Source organism: Vombatus ursinus, unplaced genomic scaffold, assembly GCF_900497805.2.
Source record: "Vombatus ursinus unplaced genomic scaffold, bare-nosed wombat genome assembly UNPS02014839.1, whole genome shotgun sequence".
In the NCBI taxonomy this organism is placed as follows: Eukaryota; Metazoa; Chordata; class Mammalia; order Diprotodontia; family Vombatidae; genus Vombatus; species Vombatus ursinus.
Window position 1 is genome coordinate 2406486 of NW_020954617.1, and position 9651 is coordinate 2416136.

The 9651-nt window shown below is 37.7% G+C and overlaps 1 pseudogene; it reads left to right on the plus strand.

Annotated features, from left to right (window-relative positions):
* The first annotated feature begins 7229 nt into the window (after positions 1-7229).
* Positions 7230-8029, plus strand: LOC114026462 (annotated as a pseudogene).
* The last annotated feature ends 1622 nt before the right edge of the window (positions 8030-9651 follow it).

Genomic DNA, 9651 nt, shown 5'->3' on the forward strand with positions numbered 1-9651 from the left:
CTGAGGTTATCCTGAGTCATTCTAATAAATTTTTGCACCTCAAACTTTAAGCTACCTGAAAACAAGGGTTGAATGTTGCTTTTATCTAGTACCATTCCTAGCATGGAATGGTAATTTTCTATACAGACATAGAGGAAATTAATTATAGGAACTAAAACAAGCCTTCCTGAACTTTATCCTAAAAGAGAACTGTCCTATTTGGGAGTTACATAACACTGCAAAAGTGTATTTAATTTATTGTCTAATATTATTCCCTAAAGTCACTCAGAGCATTAGTGCTCTCTAAGGTTTACTTGTTTTTCTTTTTTCCCAATTACAGAGTTACAGTTTACACCAGAATTCCCTAAATTGATTCGTTCACATATTCTAAGATAAAACTAAAATGTATTCATTATTTTTTGCACAAATTCTTTGCAATGTTTTCTGGTACTATGCATTTCAAATCATCTGTTTCTTTAAATTTACATTTATTTTTTTCTGTGTACATAATAACATAATCTGTGGTCTTTGTCAATACAAAACATTTATTAAGCACCCTGGGAATAGTAAGGGGCAGCTAGTGATGTAATGAATAGAACACTGGGCTTGGAATCAGGAAGACTCATCTTCATTAGTTCAAATATGGCCTCGGACACTTCCTAGCTATGTGACTCCGGGGAAGTCACATAACCTAGTTTGCCTCAGTTTCCACATCTGTAAAATAAGATGGAAAAGGAAATGGCAAAACATTCCAGTATCTTTGTCAAGAAAACCCCAAAACGGGGTCATGAAGAGTTGGGCACACTTTAAATGACTCAACAACAACAACAACAAATATTAAACATTATTCTAGCTATTCTGAGAAAGCAAGAAGTAGGAGTAGTGGGACATTAAAGAAATAATAGATAGTCTCTGTATCCAACAGTTTTTGGGTAGGATTAATAATCAAAATGTGATTTCTGCAACTCAATGACCATAAAACAATGTGGATTTCTTAAGTCATGTAGTCCAAATTTAACCCAAATCATGAGTTCCGTCTATATCATTCCCATTAGGTGACTGTTCAGCCTCTACCTGAAGACATAGGACATTGGCAATGTGCTTAGCACATTGCCTGGAACATATTAGTGTTAATAAATATTTATTATTTGAATTCAATTGGAGAACCTTGTAGAAAGTCAATCAGACTGTTCTGCAGTGGTTATGGGATGTTTCTCCTTAAGCTGAGTCGAAACCTGAAACCCTATATATGATTCCAGGGCTCAAAGGGGAACTCATTTACAAATCTAAATATTTTCAAGATGATAAGGGAAAACAGCAGTGTTGGATATTTATTCTGGCAGGTCAGTAACTTTGTAACAACTAAAAAAATCCCAAATTTGCTAATTTCTGCTTTTTCCACTTATCCACACTACCTTTATAGTCACAGATTATGTGGAATTATCTTTCTTTGTATATGTTCCCAATAGATTCTAGTCTCAGAAAGGGCAAGATTTTTTTTTTATCCTTACACCCCACACTGGTAGGACAGTGCCTAGCAGAGTCCTTTGCAAATAGGCAATGGACAAATATTTATTGAATAAAGGACTACTAAATGTTAACTCTTCTTTCTAACTATGTGGGAATAGTTCAATCTGGAGTTAGGGAAGGGAGATTTTCATGGTGAGAGGGAAGGATATTATGGACTGGCCTCACCATTCTTTATGGCAGGAATGTGAATAGTTATAGAGCAAGGGAACTAAACAGTATAAAGAAGATTGTGTGAGCACAATTCGTAGTCCTATGTATTTTGGATGGTGAGAGTAATGGTGGCAATGAGTTAACTGTAGAATGAGGATTAGATCCAGACAGGTGGGAAAGCTCTGGGGTTAACTAGGAGATAGGAAGAATTCACAGCACAGTGTTAATTTTTATTAGTGCTACTTAGAAGACTGTACTGATCTCCTCAGTTACTAGCGCCTTCCTCCAATTCCTACAAAAAAAATTCATTTCTTTTTACTTTCTTTTAATTTTTTTATCTTCAGTTTTAAACTACTTTCCCAGCTGCCTTCCCCAATCCCTTAAGGGGGCAAGAAATACGATACTCATTATACATAGAAAACCACGTAAAACATTTTCATGTTAGCCACGTTGCAAAACAAAGAAAAATAGAGTGAAATAAAATATATTTCAATCTGCACTGAGAATTCATCGGTTCTCTCACTGGAGGTGGATGGTTTTTTTTTTCATCATGAGTCCTTTGGAATTGTTGTGGATCATTATATTCCTCAGAACAGTTCAGTCTTTCACATTTGATTGTTGTTTTGAAATTGCTATTACTGTGTACAGTGTCCTCCTACTTCTCCTGACTTCACTTTGCCTCCACTGATGCAAATCTTCCCAGGGTTTTTTAGAAACCATCTACTTCGTTATTTCTTACAGTCCAATAATATTCCATAATAATCATATGCCACAACTTATTTAGCCATTCCCAAATTGATGGGCATCTCCTCAGTTTCCACTTCCTTGCCACCACACACCACACAAACATTTTTGTGCACGTGAATCCTTTTCCTTTGATTTCATTGGGGGTACATAATTATTAGGGGTATTCTTGGATCAAAAGTATATGTACAGTGTTATAGATGGTTTAGAACCATTTTCCAAAATAGTTGAACCAGTTCAGAGTTCTACAAATAGTGCATTAATAAGCATATTTCCCACATCTGTTCCAACATTAGTCATTTCCCTTTCCTGTGATGTTAGTCAATCTGATTGGTGTGAGATGATACTTTAGAGTTGTTTCAATTTGCATTTCTCTAACTATTAGTAAATTTGTGGCATTTTATATGTCTGTTGATAGCTTTGATTTCTTCTGAAAACTGTCTGTTCATATAACTTGATAATTATCAATTGGGGAATGACATTTTTAAAAAATAAATTTGGAGGGGCAGCTAGGTGGCACAGTGGATAGAGCACCAGCCCTGAAGTCAGGAAGACCTGAGTTCAAATCCGGCCTCAGACCAAACACTTGACACGTACTAGCTGTGCGACTTTGAGCAAGTCATTTAACCCTGATTGCCTCACTAAAAAATAAATAAATAAATAAATAGATAAATAAATTTGGCTAAGTTCATTATATATTTCAGAACTAAGATCATTATGAAAGAAACTTACTATAATTCCTGCCCCCCCCATTTTCCTGCTTTTGTTCTAATTTCATCTGTATTGGTTTTGTTTATGCAAAACTTTTAAATTTAGTATAAGCAAAACTATCCAGTTTACCTCCTTTGATCCTCTCTATCTCTTGTTTGGTCATAACTCTCCCCTGGTTTATAGGTGAGACAAGTAATTTTTCTAAGCTCCCCAAATTTGCTTAAAATATCATTTTGACCTTTTCTTGGTAAATGATGAGAAATGTTGGTCTACACCCAGTTTCTCCCAGACTGCTTTCCAGTTTTCCTAGCAGTTTTTGTCAGAGTTAGTTTCTGTCCGAAGAGCTTAGATGTTTGGGTGTATCAAATACTAGGGCATGGAATAATTAAATTAATTTATGTAATATTGTTATTTTATTATATTGGTTTGACCTACAGATCTGTCTTTATTTGTGTAAAAAGTCTTTTGTAATTGTGTGCATATAGTTCCTGTGAGTGTCTTTGTAGGTAGACTTCCAAGTATTCTAAACTGTCTTCATTCATTTCAAATTGAATTTCTTTTCTTATCTCTTCCTGATGGGTTTTGTCGGTAATATATAGAAATACTGATGATTTGTGCAGGTTTATTTTCTAGTCTGCAATTTTGATGAAGTTGTTAATTGTTTCATCAATTTTTTTTAGTCGACTCTCTAGGGTTCTTTAAGTATGTCATCTGCAAAAAGTGATTGTTTTGTTTCTTCATTGACTATTCCTATTCCTTTAATTATGTTTTCTTATCTTATTGATATAGCTAGCATTTCTCCTACAACATTGAATAGTTATGGTGATAATGATCATCTTTGATTCACTTCTGACCTTATTAGAAAAGCTTCTTGTTTATCCCTACCATAGAGAATGCTTGCTTTTGGTTTTAGATTGATAATATTTCTTTTAAGAAAGGCTCAATGTATTCCTATGCTTTCTAGAGTTTTTAATGAAAATGGTTTTTGTATTTTGTCAAAAGCTTTTTATGCATCTAATGATACAATCGTATGTTTTTTGTTGTTTTTGTACTTATATAGTCAATTATGCTTATACTTTTCTTAATATTGCTCCAGCCCTGCATTCCTACTTCAAACTCAACCTGGTAATAGTGTATGCTTTTTGTGATATATTGCTGTAATCTTTCTAATATTTTATTTCTTAATACATCAATATTCATTAGGGAAATTATTCTATAGTTTCTTATTCTGTTTTTGCTCTCCCTAGTAAAAGTATAGAAACCATATTTGTGTCCTAGAAGAAATTTTTGTGGACTAGATTTTTACTTATTTTTCTAAATAGTTTATATAATATTAGTTATTTTTAAATGGTTGGTAGAATGTGATTATATATCCATCTAGTCCTGTGGATCTTTTCTTAGGGAACTCATTTGTGGCTTATTCAATTTATTTTTCTAAAATTGGATAATTCAATTATTTTATTTCATCTTCTCTTAATCTAGGAAATTAATATATTTTAAACTATTCATCCATTTCATTTAGATTGGCAATTTTATTATCATACAGTTGGGGAAAATAGCTCCTAGTAATTGCTTTAATTTCATCTGCCTTACTTGTACATTCACCCTTTAAACTTCTGAAACTCATACTTTTCTTCTTTTTTTCAGATCAGGTTAGCCAATGGTTTATCTGTTTTATTTTTTCCTGTAAAACCACTTCCTAGTTGTATTAATTAGTTCATTTTTTTTAAACTTTCACTTTTCTTAATCTCTCATTTTAAGGATACCTATTTTGGTGTTAAATTGGGGAGGGGAGGAGAACTTGGGAAATGAGCTTGGGAAAGACATGGCAAACCATTCCAGTATCTTTGCCAAGAAAACCCCAAATGTGTTCACAGATTTAGACATGACTGAAAAATGATTGAGCACACACATATACACATATTAATGGCTTTGAACTGGTTTAGATGAGGGTAAGGTTCAAATGTTTCCTGCTCCGGCTCTTCATTTTTCTTCCATTGTAGAATTTCTTCCTTTTGTACCTTTTTATGTCAGGTAATTTTCTCCATTCTTCCTCTCCCTTACTCCTTATCACATTGCATCCTTCTTTTTCATCCTTCCCTTCATTTAAGATCATCCCAACATAATATACTCATCTCCATACCATCTGTCTATATAGACTCCTTCTAACTGCCCTAATAATGATAACTTTCTTAGGAGTTATGTGTATTATATCCTTATATAGGAATGTTAATAATTTAACTTTATTAATTCCCTTATGATATTTTTTTCATTTTTAATATTTTTATGCTTATATTATGTCTTATGTTTGAATTCAGATTTTGTATTCATCTATTTTCTTTTCATCAGGAATGATTGAAAGTCTTCTATTCCATTAAATGACCATCTCTTCCCACCTTACCTCCATAAGATTATATTCAGCTTTTCTGGGTTGGTTATTCTTAGTTTTCATCCTAGTTCTTTTGCCTTCTGGAAAATCACATTCTAAGCTCTCTGCTACTTTACTGTGGCAGCAGCTAAATCTTGTGTGATCCTGACTGTGGCTCCCTGTTATTTGAATGGTTTCTTTCTAGCTGCTTGTAGTATTTTCTCTTTGACATAAGAGTTATAGAATTTGACTATAATATTCCTGGGAGTTTTCATTTTGGGAACTCTTTCAGGAAATGATTGGTGAATTCTTGTAATTTCTACTTTGCCCTCTTGTTACATGATATGTGGGCAGTTTTCCTTTATAGTTTTTTTTTTTTTTTTTGCAATATGATATTTAGACTTTTTGACTACGGCTTTTAAGCAGACTAATTATTTTTTATGTTATCTCTCTTTGATTTATTTTAAAGTATTTTTTTCTGATAGAGTATTTCATATTGTCTTCTATTTTTTCAGTCTTTTGACTTTGTTTTATTTTTTCTTCACAATTCATGGGCTCATTAGCTTCTACTTGAACAGTTGTAATTTTTAAGGAGTTATTTTCTTCAGTTCAGTTTTAAACTTTTTTTTAAAGCTTTTAATTATCTTTTCATAATTTCTTACAATGCTCTAATTTATTTTTCCAATTTTTCTCTACCATTCTTATTTTATTTCTAAAATCATTATTTGCTCTTTTTTTCCATCATTTTCTTAAACCCTCCTTGGAATTCTTGTGAGTTTGTGTTCAATCTGCATTTTTCTCTGTGGCTTTGCTTGTAGATGTTTTCACATCATTGTTTTCTTTCAAGTTTGTGTCTTGAGCTTCCCTGTCTCCATAGAATATTTTTATAGTCAGGTTATTTTTTGTTTGATGTTCTTTGCTCATTTTTCTTGTCTATTTCTAGATCTTAGGTGCTATTTTAGAGTTGGTCTCTGCTCATCTCTGAGTGGGGGGAGGTGTCTAGCCTTAACTTTATTTATTTTTTTTTGGCTAGGCAATGGGGTTAAGTGACTTGCACAGGGTCACACAGCTTGTAAGTGTTATGTGTCAGAGGCTGGATTTGAACTCAAGTCCTCCTGAATCCAGTGCTGGTACTCTATCCACTGCGCAACCTAGCTGTGCCCCTAGCCTTAACTTCTGTGACTAGATCTGGATGCCTGTAGGTTATTGATGCTTACATGGTGATATGATCTAGAGAGAATTCTGGTCAATATCCTGATGTTCTGTGCTCTGATAGTTACAAAGATAGGGCCTCTGTTTGCTGGTGACCACAGACTATATCTGCTCTTTACCTCCTTTGAATTGTGACCTAGAATTAAGTAATTGACAAAGGAGTTGCTAAATGGCAGCCAGTCTTGTACCTAGAGCTAGCACAGAGGTCCTCTATAATATCTTTCTGACCAGATCTTTAATCTTTTTGCAATCTTTAGCCACTGAGAGCTCTTAATTCCACTACTGCTGCTTCCACCCACTTGGGTGCTGCCACAGCAACCAGTCCCTACCCTGGTGTCTATGGGAAGACTACTTTTCAAGAACTCCTAAGGCACTGGTGCTGGAGAACAAAGAGCCAAGCATTGCTGTGACAGTCTGTGCAGGGCAGAGCAGTACGGATCATCTGGCTGCCTGGGACCTGAAGGAGAGGAACATCTGGGGAGGTGCCCCTTAGCTCCTCATCCACTGATAGCTGTGTCCCCTGCCCCAGGAAGACATGGAAGAATACACAGAACCAGAGAGTCTGGATCAGCAAGAAGTGTGCGTGGATGACCTGCCCAATCCTGTCCTGATCCAAATTCTGACCTCACTGCCTGCCACTGAGATGGTGCACATACGCCGCCTGGTGTATCTGCAGTGGAAGGCCCTGGTGGATGGTGCTTCACTTTGGGTCTTCGAGTGCCAGCAGGAAGGACTGGTGAGGGAAGATCAAGTTGAGGAGGATCGGGATAACTAGATACTGTTCTACTTCCTCAGCAAGCAGAAAAGGAATCTGCTCAACAACATTTTTGGAGAAGATGAGTTCGAGGCCCAGGAGGAGGTCAAGAATGGTGGAGATGGCTGGAAGGTGGAGGAAATTCCCAGAGACGATGGCTTTGATTTTCCAGAGGATGAAAATGTCAAGAAATACTTTGTTACTTCTTACGAGTGGTGCTGCAAAGCCCAAGTTATTAAGCTATGGGCAGAGGGAAGACTTAGGAAGAACTGATGGACACTCTGCAGCCCTCTGTCATGGTGAAGGACTGGTACTCAAGTGGGAGCGATGCTGGCTGCCTGTATGAGCTGTGCATGAAACTGTTGTCGGAGAATGATGGTGTCCTGCCAAAATATAGGAGCAACATGGTGGGGTTGCCGGTGGGCTAACACTCGGGCTGGAGTGAGATCTCTCACACTTTCACAGACTATGGGCCAGGAGTTCCATTTATCTGCTTTGACCATGGAGGCCAGGACACACTCTACTGGAAGGGTTGGTTTGATGTCTGGGTAACCAATAGCAGTGGGATGGTGGACCCCTAACCTGATCCAGGCCCTCCTCCAGGTGGGCTAGGAGCTATCTCAGCTGTGGGTGTTGCTCCAGTTCTAGAGAAGGGCTCAGTTCTAGAGTTCTTACCCTTCCTTCGGCCCTTGTCTCTTAGGGAAACCTGGGGGGGGGGGGGTTGGGCTGGAAGCTAGGCTTTGTGTCTCCACACTATACACTCTCTGATTTCTGTCTTTCTTCCTTGGGTGTCCCTCTCATTCTCCTTATACCTTGCTCCCAGGGGAGCTCCTAAAGGATGAGGGAAGAGTGCTCATTAGCACATACCTGCATATTATTTGCAGGTCTAACTGACCATTTTTTCTTCTGATCAAAGTTTCCCAGTATGAATTAGATCAGAATGCCTGAAAAAGAAAAGGACTTCATTGGGCCCCAACCCTTCCAGTTTCTAGAACTGGGATCAGTCCAGGCTTTGTTGTGCCTTGGGCCTCATGTGAGGGCCTGTGAGCTGGGGCTAGGCTCAGCAGCCACTGCTTGGTCTGGCCAGAGAACAAAGGCTGGGACTGTGAAGGCTGGAGGAGATAAAGAGAAAGAGAATCAGAGAGCTGGGAACCTGGAGCCTGGCTGATACTTGAGCATTCTGGTGGCAGGAACCAGAGAAACCAACGGAAGTCTTTGTCTGGCCTGACCCTTTCCTTCAGCCCTCTTGGAATGTCCCCCCACCCCCACCCCCAGGGGGTAGGGTGGGGAGAAGGAGGTGCTTGGTCCAGCTCCCACATCTTTGCATAAATCTAAGCTGAAACACCAACCCATCTCTCCCCAGCACTATCTATATAAACTAAGCTCCTTGGTTGGGTGCTGCCACAGCAACCAGTCCCTACCCGGGTGTCTATGGGAAGACTGCTTTTCAAGAACTCCTAAGGCACTGGCGCTGGAGAGCAGAGAGCCGAGCAGAGCTTCACTCTGCAGTTGCAGCTTTGACCATGGTGGCCCATGGGGAAGTGGGGCTACTCCCTGTCTAGAAATGTGGTTGCTAACATCCCTGACTCCATTAGTCAAGCCTCTTTTCCTCCAAAGGATGGTCTCAACCCATTAATAGCCAATGTTAGCTAGTTTCCTTCTTCTATAGAGTTGGGGGTAGATTCCTAGTCCATAAGCTATCTGACTTTTCTGCCACCCACCTTAGTTGAGGCTGAGGGGACTTGAAATATGGTGAATTGATGCCTCTGAAGGAGGACAACTAATAAAACCACTGTCTGCTAAAAAACATAACAAAACAAAAAACTCCTTAGTTTTACTGGTATAAATAAAAATGAAATACTGTGACTTTTTTGTTGTTATCTCACTTAGAATTTGATTCGAGTCATTTTTAAAAATTTGTTTACAAGGTTGAGTTGGAAAAGCTCAGCAATGTTCAATTCCTTCTGTCATCTTGGATCCACTCTTCTTCTATTCATTTTCTATATATCTTCCATTCACTTATACGTAAAGGTGATGTTGGCTTTGAATAGAATGTAAACTTATGAGGACAGGAACAAGTTTACTTTTGTCTCCTCATCTCCAGGGCTTAACAGGTTGCAACACATAGGAAATGGGGAGGTAATAAGGATTTTTATAGTGCTTACCACGGGGTGGGCACTATGCTAAGCCCTTTTTACAAATA